Below are 12,382 nucleotides of genomic sequence, written 5' to 3' on the forward strand. Positions count from 1 at the left end.
CTCCCCTGACTCACAGAATAAAATGCTCATTTCTCTGCCAGGCATGTAAGGAAACAAGAGTGGGAGAGACAGTTGTAGAAGCATAAGTGAAGAGAATGCACTCTAGTGACACCTGAGTGTCAGAACAGAGGATGCCAGCCATTACATAAAGCTTTAGAGAGAAACAACAGAATCTTAGTAAGGAACATGACACGGGAAAGCCAGAGGACAGAATTGTATAACAAACTGAAGACACATGATACCTTGGGTTCATGTTATTAGGACATGACAGAGTTTTGTTTTGTTTTGTTTTGTTTTGTTTTGTTTTGTTTTGTTTTGTTTTGTTTTGTTTTAAGTTGATTTACTAACTATGACTCTGGAGATATCCTAAAAGCAAAAACCTAGGACTAGGGAGATGGCTCAGTGGGTAACTTGCTTGGTGTTCTGGTTCAAGTTTGAGGACCTGAGTTTGGAGCCCCAGAAACCACTTGAAATAGCTGGGTCTACATAGTGATATGCATCTGCTATCCCAGCACGGGGGCAGAGTGGAGACAGGCAGATTCTAGGACTCAATGCTCAGTCGGCAGAGCTGAAATGACAAGCTCAAGTTCCATGAGACTCTGTCATAGAAAATCAGGTAGATATCTTGACATGATGCTGCATGCCTTTAGTTCCAGCACTCAGGAAGCAGAGACAGGCAAGTTCTAGGTCAATCAGGGCTACACAATGATATCCTGTCTCAAAGAACAAAAAGAAAAAGGCAGAGAACTATAAAAGAAGCCACTCAGTGTCGGCCTCTGAACTTTACATGTAGAGGCCAACAAACATACACACACACACATGCACACATGCACACACACATACCAATACCAAATGTCTAAGCTAACTACAATAATGTTATTGATGTCAAAAGTTTCATGAAATAAGTAAAATAATCTCTGAAGGAAAAATAAAAACTTTAACTCAAAAACAAAATTTCTATTGTAGAAAACAAATTATAGTATAAGATAATACAGAGAGGATCTTATTTAACTAAACAAACAAGTAGGCTGATAAAATTTATTAAATAAATCTAAGTCATACATTTGTGAATGCTTTATAAGAACTAGAGCCAGGCAGTGGTGGCACACGCCTTTAATCCTTGGGAACTTGGGAGGCAGAGGCAGGTAAATTTCTAAGTTTGAGGCCATCCTGGTCTACAGAGTGAGTTCCAGGACAGCCAAGACTAGACAAAGAAACCCTGTCTCAAAAAGAACCAAATAAATAAATAAATAACTGGACCTGACTAGCCCTTCTCTTCCTGCATTATGGAGTGCCTGGTGCTAACTTGGATAACTCACCAGCATGTTTCACTGGCTTTTGCATTAACCTTCCTTATCATGTCGAACAAGTAGCTCTCTCCTCAGAGTTTCCTCTCCTACAGAATTGTTCTTGACCACCTCACTCTGATCTGATCACTGTGAACTGATGACTTATGCCAGCTTACTCCCTTAGAGCTGCAGCTGTTATCTACACCCTTGTGTGAAGAAGAAAGGGGGAACAACTGGAGCAACTGGTTTTCTTACCAGAGCAGAGAGATCACTTGCCAAGTACCCCCAAATGCCAGTAGAATTGAAATAGGACCCCCCTGACAGGATCAGTAAGGTGGAAGCCAATGATAAAATCTCTCAAGCACAATCTTTAGCTCAAAAATCAATGAGCTGATGCTTACCCTAATGGATCAGATATGTGACCTTGTATTTTAAATGCATTCCCATCCAAACAACTTGGTGAATGGGTGCACTGATTTTATAACATTGTATGCTCTGGGAGAAGCCTTCTCTCTGGAGATCTTACACTCCATGTATACAGACTTTCCTCTGTGGAGATCAGGAAACACCAATGTAATAACTAGGTGCAGCTCTCTTTCAGGATTCTACAGGGACTAATGAGCATGTGTTCACACAAGAGATTTGATTTCACCATTGTGTCCCCAGTTATGAAAATGTAATTGTGTGGGTGATAAGCAACTTGGCCTGGCCTTAAGGAAATAGAACCAGACATTGAAAGGATGCTAAAAATAAGACCTGAGAAGATAGGGAGGGGTTGCAGTCCACAGTGAGAGCAAGCTGATACAAGGGAAAATCTCATCAGAAGCAAACATCTTGTTCACTGTTATAAAATGTGTAAAGTTACTTTATGGAAAGCATGGTTTTATTATCATCAAATTTTCAAAAAATTCTTCGAGAGCATCAAAACGTGGGTTGTGTGGGCTGGAGAGATGGCACTGACTGCTCTTTAAGAAGTCCAGAGTTCAATCACCAGCAACCACATGGTGGCTCACAACCATCTGTAATGGGATCTGATGCCCTCTCCTGGTGTATATGAAAACAGTAACAGTTTACTCACAAAAAAAGAAATAAAATTTTTTTTAAAAACTAGGGTTGTGCCCAAAAAGATGCCCCAGCAGTGATGTCACAGGGGCAAGTGCTCCACTATGTTCATAGCAGCCTTATTTGTAATAGCATGAAACTGGAAACCACCAGGATGTCCCTCAACTAAAGAATAGATACAGAAAATGTAGTTCATTTACACAGTGGAATACTATTCAGCAATTAAAAACAAGGACATCGTAAATTTTGTAGGCAAATAGATGGAACTAGAAAATATCATGCGGGGTGAGGTAAGCCAGACCTAAAAGGACATACATGGTATGGACTCACTGATACGTGGATATTAGCCAAAAAGTTCAGAATGTCCATGATAAACCCAACAGACCCTATGAAGTTAAACAAGAAGGAAGGCCCAAGTGAGGATGCTTCAATCCCACTTAGAAGGAGGGAACAAAATAATCATGGGAGACAGAGGGAACAAGCGACCTGCATGGAAGAAGGGAAAGTGAGGGGATAAGGGGGTCAAGATCAGGTGTGGTGCAGGGTGAGAGAATAGAGAGCCCCAGAGGACCAGGAGAATGAAAGAAATATGAAGCTTCTAGAGGTGTGGAGGAGGGAAAAACCTCAAGAAAATCCCAGAAACCTGGGATGGAGAAGGATCCCAGGACACAATGTGGGTGACCATAGCCAAAATGCCCAATAGTGGAGATATGGAACCTGAAGAGACAACATCCATAGCCTGACAGGACCCCCATGGAAGGATGGGGATATTAACCCACATACAAAATTTTTGACCAAAATCACTCCTGTCTAAAAGAAATGTAGGGAGAAAAGTGGAGCCAAGACTAAAGGAATGGCCGACTAGTGACCAGTCCAATTTGGGATCCATCCCATGCACAGGCAACAAACCCTGACACTATTACAGAGGTTATGTTGTGCTTGCAAGCAGGAGCCTGGCATGCATGGCTGTCCTCTGAGAGGCTCTGCCAGCAGTTGACTCAGACAGATGCAGATACTCACAGCCAAGCATTGGATGGAAGTCAAGGACCCCTATGGAAGAGTCAGGGAAGGGATTAAAGGAACTGAAGGAGATGGCAATCCCACAGGAAGACGAACAGGGTCAACTAACCTGGACCCCTGGGAGTTCCCAGAGACTGAGAAACCAACCAAAGAGCATACATTGGCCTGTCCAAAGCCCCTGGCACTTACGTAACAGAGGGCTGCCTTGTTTGGCCTCAGTAGGACAGGATGCACCTAATCCTGTAGAGACCTGATGTCCCATAGCAGGAGGATGGGAGGGAGATACCCTCTCAGAGGCAAAGGGGAGGAGGTAAGAACTCTGCAGAGGGGCGGGGGGACAAGGAAAGGGACAACATTTGGGATATAAATAAATGAAATAATTAATAGTAAAAAAGTGTTTCTGGTTATTTTCATAGTTTCATAGTTCATATTACTATCTTGAATTTAAGACACCTATGCTAGGCATAGCAACTTAAGCAAAAGATATAAGTTCTCTAGTCCTATCAACCTTTTAGTGAAATACGAGCAATCTTATTTATTCTCACAGGCCTTGTATAAGAATCATGAAACTTAGGAGTTAGTCCAAACTGACTTGATCAATCAATGGGACCATTGTCTCATGCCCAGCAGATATAGGGATGAACCAGTCAAGACTTAGCTTTATCCAGAACTTAGATGATGTGACCAGAACATAAATTCTCCTTTCAGTCTCTCATCTCTAATATCTTAGGATAGCTTTTCCAATATTAAAAGACGTGGATCCTTTTCTCTATATCCTACCTCTACCTTTCTAGAGTAGGCTCCATTGTCAAAGAACATCGCTCTTTTAGGAGCATCAAAGCTGCCAACATCTTTATTTCATGTCCAGTGTAAATGTACCACTCATCCTGATGAAAAAGAGATTTCACACCTAAAAATTAACCCATCTCCTTTTATCCTTCTCTGCAGAGTGGTTATATGTCCATCCATGAGTCACATTGCATGGACATCACTGGGACGGAATATGAGGCTAGATGGATAATTTTAATAGAACTGCTCTATAACTTGGCATGGTGTCAATCCCAACCCTGATTTAGGGTTAGGGCTAGGGTTATAGGAAATATTTAATACGGGAGATATTTAATATTAAATACAGGAAAATATTTAATAAAAAATACCTCCCCAGAAAAAAATAAGTATTGTGCCTAAGGAATGAATCTCAACAATGGCTCAAGACTGTGGTTCATTTTGCTAATATCCTAGTGAGAAATTGCTTTGGCTACTTGTAATCACTGTGTGACTACAAAAGGAAAGATAAATGCTGAGAGCCAATAAACTTGCTTCAGTTGTTTTTGTTAGGAAGACTGGTAAAGAATGGAAATTGTTAGAATGAATGAGGCCATAGAATAAATCTCACAGTGAATGGACAGTCCTGGAGGACAGTGACAAAGAGAGACAGAAAATGGAGAATATCTAGAAGTAGAGACAGCTGACTTCACTGTGTGTCATGCCATGCAGAACAAATGCCTTTGGGGATGGTGCTACAAATAGGACTAAGGGAGAAAGGTCTTAAAAGAAGTCTAGGGTAAATAGAAAAACCCTACTAACTCAGGAGTCTCTATTGAATTGACCACACTTTTCTCAAACAGGATAAAGAAACAACTTTCAACACAACTGTTATGAACTCTGTACAGATGCCAAGCCTGCTTCTCAGTAAGAAACTCCATGGGACCCTTGCAATTAGTAAGAAGAAGTGTGAGGTATGGAAGCCATCAACTTCCTTTGGAGTCTCTACTAATGAACAAAAGAAACAATAGAGTGAATTTGGGAAGAGGCACAAGAAACTGTGTAATTGCACTACTGCCCATGAGCTAAAATGGGGAAGAGTGTCATTTTTATATACATTGGTGTTTTGCCTACATGTATGTCTGGGGTGGGGGGGGGTAGTAAAGATCAGATCCTATGTAACTGGAGTTACACACAGTAGTGAGCTGCCATGTGGGTTCTGGGAATTAAACCTGGATCCTATAGAAGAGCCAGTGCTCTTAACTGCTAAGCCATCTGACAGAGTATCTTAATTTGAGTAAACAATATTCTTGTTAGTAATTACAAATGCCTATATCCAAAAGTGTAGACAATTCCAGGTTTTATGCCAGAGGAATCAAGAGATATATAAGTCATAAAGTTGGATGAGTAGGGAGGTATGGAGGATCAGGGAGGAATTGGGGAAAGGGAAAAACATGATCAAAATCTATTGTATGATTTTTTTCAATAAAAGGAAAGATTCCTGGTGAAATGCCAGAGGGGTCTAGATGAATATGAATTGTGATAGTGCTATAATCTGGCAAGTGTTCATGTTTGACACCCAAGGGGTGAGAAGTAAAGAAAAAGATGCTAAAATTATTTGCTGAAGCCTTTGTTTTAATAAGCTCTACAGAGCACTTTAATTACCCAAGCTTCCATAGCCAGATGAGAAGTACTAAAAGGGAAGGGGCAGTGTGCCGTTAAAACTACCTGGGCATCACACTCCTGTAGTAGATGAAGGGATTTCTCCTGACTTTATGACCCAGATGATCTAAGTTTTATCAGATTTTAGAAAAGCAACTGAGGGCACCAAGAATTAATTCCGAGAAGGAATAATCTCTTCTATAAATGGTGATGGAGTATATGAATGCCTTTGCAAAGGAGTGAGTATAGATACTTATCTTCTATAGCATTTGAAACCAACTAAAGCAGATATAGTGGCTCACACTTATAAACCCAGAATTTGGAAGGCTGAGGAAGGAGGCTTGGAGCATGTTCAAGGCCAACTGGGCTATATAGTGAGTTCCAAGCCTGCCAAGCCAAGGCTATAGAGTTAGACCTTGTCTCCAAAAGCCTAAAAGAAAATGAATTGAAGACTTAAGTGTAAGACCTGAAATCATTAAATTTCTAGAATAAAACACAGAAAGAAAGCTGACAGGAGTGTTTCTGATGACAGAGTGTGTGTGTGTGTGTGTGTGTGTGTGTGTGCATCCCCAAATGTGTGTACGTGTGTGCATGCATACATGCATGGGTGTGTGTGTTCTGTTTTTTATATCACATCATGAGCTCACACTACAAGAATGAAACCTGACAAGTGGAATGACATCAATTTAAAATCATATCAAAGAAAACAATCAGTGATGTGAAAAGTCAGTTTATCGTTGAAATTATGAACAAACCATATATCTGATAAGAAGTTAATACCTAAACTATACAAGGAATGCACGTGATGAGGGGGAAGAAAGAGAGAGGGGAAAAGAGGAAGAAGGAGAAGGAGGGAAAAGAACAGTAAGGAAGAGAAGAAGAGGAAAACAAAGGAGGAGAAGTGAATAATGGGAAACAGGTGGCGATGCCAAATGTGCCTTTAAGGGATTTGGTGTCTAGGACATTTCTGTCCTTTTTTTTAAATTTTTATATGGGTTCTAGTATTTAGTATATCAATAAAGAAAAATTAACCTTCTTAAATTAACTAAGGTCCATGCTATTGTTATATTTTCTTCATTGGAAAGATACATAAAGTCCTGGACCATCATTCCAATGTCATGTAGAACAGGATCTCTGTCCTAAATCTGCCTATGCAGCCACTTAGCCATCCCTTCCTTGCCATCTGAGAATCTCTGCTAACTAAGATCTTGTCATTGTTCCCATAGTGTTGCCTGATTTATAATGTCATGGATTTGGGTTTACAGGATACATGGTATTTTAGACTGACTTTTCTACTTATTCATTCACCTACTGAATGGCAACTTGGTTGTTTCTCATTGCTAGAAATTGTAATAAAGCAACTACAAACACATGTGTGCAGTCTTCTGTGTGGATGTGAGTTTCCAACTCATTTGGCTAAATATCCGGGGGTGTGGCTTCTGGACAGCATATAGGGTAAGACTACACCCCACTTTTTAAGAAACTGCCAATCCATCTTCCAGAGCATATTTGCCATCTTGCATCACTCCCAGGATTTAATTTAGGTTCCTTTTGACCCAAATCCTCATTCCATGTTGTCCATCATCTATATTTTAGCCTCACTTACAGGCACTTCATAATATTTTATTGTGATTTCAATTGGCAATTCTCCAGTGACACATGAAGTTGAACACCTTCAAAAGACCATTTACCATCTCTCAACCTTAATAAAATGTCTATTCAGGTATTTTTTACCCACTTTTTCAATTTTTTCCAGTGCTTAGATCCATGGATTTTACGTACTTTTTAAATAGATGGGGTTTTTTTTTCCTTATTATTGAGCCATTTACCCCACCTCCCTCTCCCAACATTCAGACACCTCCTCAACTATTAGGCCCCAGGACTGAGTCCACAGGACCACAGCATGACCCTGAACCACACTTAGAAACTTCCAAAGTCAACCCCCTCACCTGCCTGCCCACCTTTCAGCCACCTCACCCACCACAACAATGTGGGACTTCTTGGAGTCTAATCCCCAAATTCCAATCAGAACTTCAGCTTGGAATCTGAACTCAGAATCCAAACCAGAAATTTAGGGAGGAACTCCTAGAATCAGTCCACTGACTGAACAGACTCTCAGGCTCCCTCCCAATTGCTGGTCCCTGGGATCTCATGGAGCCCAATCCAGAATTCCAGTAGAGACATCCAAGTCAGTTGTCCCCTCCCTTACCTGCTCACCTATCAGTCACCCTACTACGCACTGATCTTGGACCAGTTGGAATCTGAGCCCTGGTAGCCCCAAGACTAACTAGGTTTTCAAGGATCACAATGTTAATGTTATATTTAAAAAGTCATAGCTAAACACAAGGTCACCTAGGTTGTTTTCTTATATTACCTTCTAACAGCTTTACACATTTGCATTTTATACCTAGGTTCATTTTTAGTGATTTATTTTAGTTTTCAACTGACATCATAGCAACATTTACTCTTCCCATTATGAATGTGGAATAGCCCTCCATTTATTTAGACCTTTCATTTCAACATCATATTTTGTAGGTTTTCTCTCTGAGAGCTCATATATATTTCACTAAATCTATGCTTAGGTGATCCTATTTTTAGTGTTCAGGTGAATGTTACCATAGGAAGTCTCTTGTTGTGGTTTTTGAGACAAGGGTTCAATGTGTCAACCATGATGACCTTGTACCCTTGGGGACTGATGCTCCTCCCACTTCAGCCTACCACATAGCCGGCCTTGCAGTTATGAAATACCTTGCCTGGCCTGTTGTTGTGTTTAATTCCAAATTCCAAGGGCATATGTAAGAAAGCAATGGACTCTTGCATATTAAGCTTGTCTCCTTCAGCTTAACGTATTAGTCAATTATTGTACAATATCACATATAATTAACATACATAAATCACTTAGTCACTTTGGAGAAGTATTTCAAAACAATTTCTTTAGAATTTTCTGCATAGATAAACATCATCTGTGAACAAGAATAGTTTTACTTCTTCCCTCCCGGTTAGAATAATTTTTGTCTTACTGCATGACTAGGATGCAACACTGAATATTGAATAGGAGTGTTAGAGAGAACACTCTTGCCTTGTTTCTGCTCTTATGGCATTTCATGTCTCGGAAATAGGAATACTTTTAGCTGCTGAGCTTTGCCTTAGTTACTGTTCTATTCTGGTGAAGAAACACCATGACCACAGTAACTTATTGAAGGAACCATTTAATCGGAGGCTTGCTTACAGTTTCAGAGGGCCAGTCCATGAAAATCATGGCAGGAAGCAAGGCAGCGGACAGGCAGGCATGGTACTAGAACAGTACCTGAGAGCTCACCTCACATTCCTAAGATGGCAGCATAGAGAGAAAGATTGGGCCTTGTGTGGGCTTTGAGATTTCCAAAGTGAAACCCTGATTCAAACAAGGGTACACCTCCTAATCCTTCCCAAAGTAGGAACCAAGCATTCCAATATACAAACCCATGGGGGTCAGGCAAACCAGCACGAAGTTTCTTGGACATTCTCATCAAACTGAGGGTGTTTCCTCTCTTCCTAATCTCCTGGGAGTTTTTGTTTGTTTTTGCCCCCATGGTGAGTTGGACCTAAGCCAGGGCTTCATAAATGCTATACACGTGACGTGTTATACACGTGACATTCCCCTGAGCTCCAGCTGCTCCAAGTTTTTATTGTGAATGATGGTGGTTCATAGTATTCTTTCTGCATTTGATAATATGATCTTGTAATTTTTCTTCTTCAGTCTGTGGGTGTGACCGATAGTATTGATTGATCTCTGAATATTGGTCCAGCCTTGAAAAAGCCATACCTTGGAAAAATTCTACTCAGTCATGATTTTTTTGCACTGTTGTTTTTAATTTGCTTCAAAAAAATATCTTTATTGAGGGTTTTAAATATTTTTCCATGAAGGGTAGTATCAATAACATCTTTAAATAGATCTTTTAATTTTAACAGTAAACTCACAATAAATGATATTTTAAAAAACCTGTTAAACTATGTAGAGACTCAATAATACTATTTATAGGAAAGGTCCAAATTAAAATCACAATTAGAACACTGGGTACAGCAACATTCAACTATTTGGAAGGCTTAAGTAAAATGACCACTATGCCCAGGAATTCTAGAGCAGACTAGGTAACACAATGAAAGATTGTCTCAACACACAAACACACACATGTACAAACATACATACACACATGCACACTAGTAAATAAGTAAATACAACTTTTACAAAAATATGTGAGGGGCTGGAGAGTTGGCTCATAGGTTAAGGGCCCTCGCTGCTCTTCCAGAGGTCCAGAGTTCAATTCCCAATTCCCAGCAACCACATGGTGGCTCATAACCATCTGTAATGAGATCTGGTGCCCTCTTCTGACCTGCAGGCAGAATGCTGCATACTTGTAAATGCCAACAAGTGCTTGCTGGCAAGAGCCTGATATAGCTGTCTCCTGTGAGACTCTGCCAGTACCTGACAAATACAGAAGTGGATGCTCACAGCCATCCATTGTACTGAGCACAGGGTCCCCAATGAAGGAGCTAGAGAAAGGGCCAAAGAAGTTGAAGGGGTTTACAGCTCCATAGGAGGAACAACAATGTAAACTAACCAGTACCCCCAGAGCTCCGAGGGACTAAACCACCAACCAAAGACTACACATGGTCGGACTGATGGCTCTAGCTACATATTCATCAGAGGATGGTCTAGTCAGTCATCAGTAGGAAGACAAAGGGAAGACAGGCCCTTGGTCCTATGAAGATTCTATGCCCCAGTATAGGGGACTGCCAGGGTCAAGAAGTGGGAGTAGGTGGGTTGGTAAGCAGGACAGAGGGGAGGGGATAAAAGGAGGGGTTTTTCAGAGGGAAACCAGGAAAGGGGGTAACATTTAAAATGTAAATGAAGAAAATATCTAATAAAAATTTTAAAAGATGTAGGACCAGTTTTATCAAGCCGCATTGAGGGTCCCTAATATTTTTAGTAAATGTCATTAATCCTTTTACCAATTATATTTTTATTAGATATTTTATTTACATTTCAAATGTTATTCCCTTTCCTAGTTTCCCCTCCGAATATCCCCTATCCTTTCCCCCTTCCCCCTGCTCCCCAACCCACCCACTGCATTGGAATTCCTGATCCTGGCAGTCCACTATACTGGGGCATAGAGCCTTCACAGGACCAAGGGTCTCTCCTCCCATTGATGACCGACTAGGCCATCCTCTACTACAAATATAGCTAGAGCCACAAGTTACACCAAGTGTTTTCTTTGTTTGGTGGTATATAGTTCCAAAGAGCTCTGAGGGTACTGGTTAGTTCATATTGATGTTCCTTCTATGGGGCTTCAGTCCCCTTCAACTTTCTGGGTATTTCTCTGGTTCCTTCATTGGGGACCTTATGCTCTGTCCAATGGATGACTGTAAGCATCCAATTCTGTATTTGCCAGGCACTGACAGAGCCTCACAGGAGACAGTTGTATCAGGCTCCTGTCAGCAGGCTCTTGTTGGCATCTGCCTAGTGTATGGGTTTATTGGTTATTTATGGGGTGGATCCCCAAGTGGGGCAGTCTCTGGATGGTCATTCCTTGAGGTTGTGCTCCGAACTTTGTCGCTGTAACTCCTTCCATGGGTATTTTGCTCCCCATTCTAAGAAGGAACAAAGTAGCCACACTTTGGTCTTCCTTCTTCTTGAGTTTCATGTGTTTTACAAATTGTATCTTGGGTGTTCTAAGTTTCTGGGCTAATATCCACTTATCAGTAAGTGTATATCATGTGTGTTCTTTTGTGATTGGGTTATCTCACACTGAATGATATCCTCCAGATACATCCATTTGCCTAAGAATTTCATAAATTCATTGTTATTTTAATTAGGTATTTTCTTCATTTACATTTCAAATGCTATCCCAAAAGTCCCCCCATACCCTCCCCCCCAACCCCCTCCCAATTCTTGGCCCTGGTGTTCCCCTGTACTGAGGCATATAAAGCTTGCAAATCCAATGGGCCTCTCTTCCCAATGATGGCCGATTAGGACATCTTCTGATACATAAGCAGCTAGAGACACCAGCTCTGGGGGTACTGGTTAGTTCATATTGTTGTTCCATCTATATGGTTGCAGACCTCTTTAGCTCCTTGGGTACTTTCTCTAGCTTCTCCATTGGGGGCCCTGTGTTCCATCCAATAGCTGACTGTGAGCATCCACTTCTGTGTTTGCCAGGCCCCTGCATAGCCTCACAAGAGACAGCTATATCAGGGTCTTTTCAGCAAAATATTGATAGCATATGCAATTGTGTCTGCGTTTGGAGGCTGATTATGGGATGGATCCCAGGGTGCAGCAGTCTCTAGATGGGCCATCCTTTCGTCTTAGCTCCAAACTTTATCTCTGTAACTCCTTCCATGGGTGTTTTGTTCCCAATTCTAAGAAGGGGCAAAGTGACCACACTTTGGTCTTCTTTCTTCTTGAGTTTCATGTGTTTTGCAACTTGTATCTTGGGTATTCTAAGTTTCTGGGCTAATATCCACTTATCAGTGAATACATATCATGTGAGGTATTTTGTAATTGAGTTACCTCACTCAGGATGATACCCTCCAGGTCCATCCAT

This window comes from Mus musculus, chromosome 7, assembly GCF_000001635.26.
Source record: "Mus musculus strain C57BL/6J chromosome 7, GRCm38.p6 C57BL/6J".
NCBI classification, from domain to species: domain Eukaryota; kingdom Metazoa; phylum Chordata; class Mammalia; order Rodentia; family Muridae; genus Mus; species Mus musculus.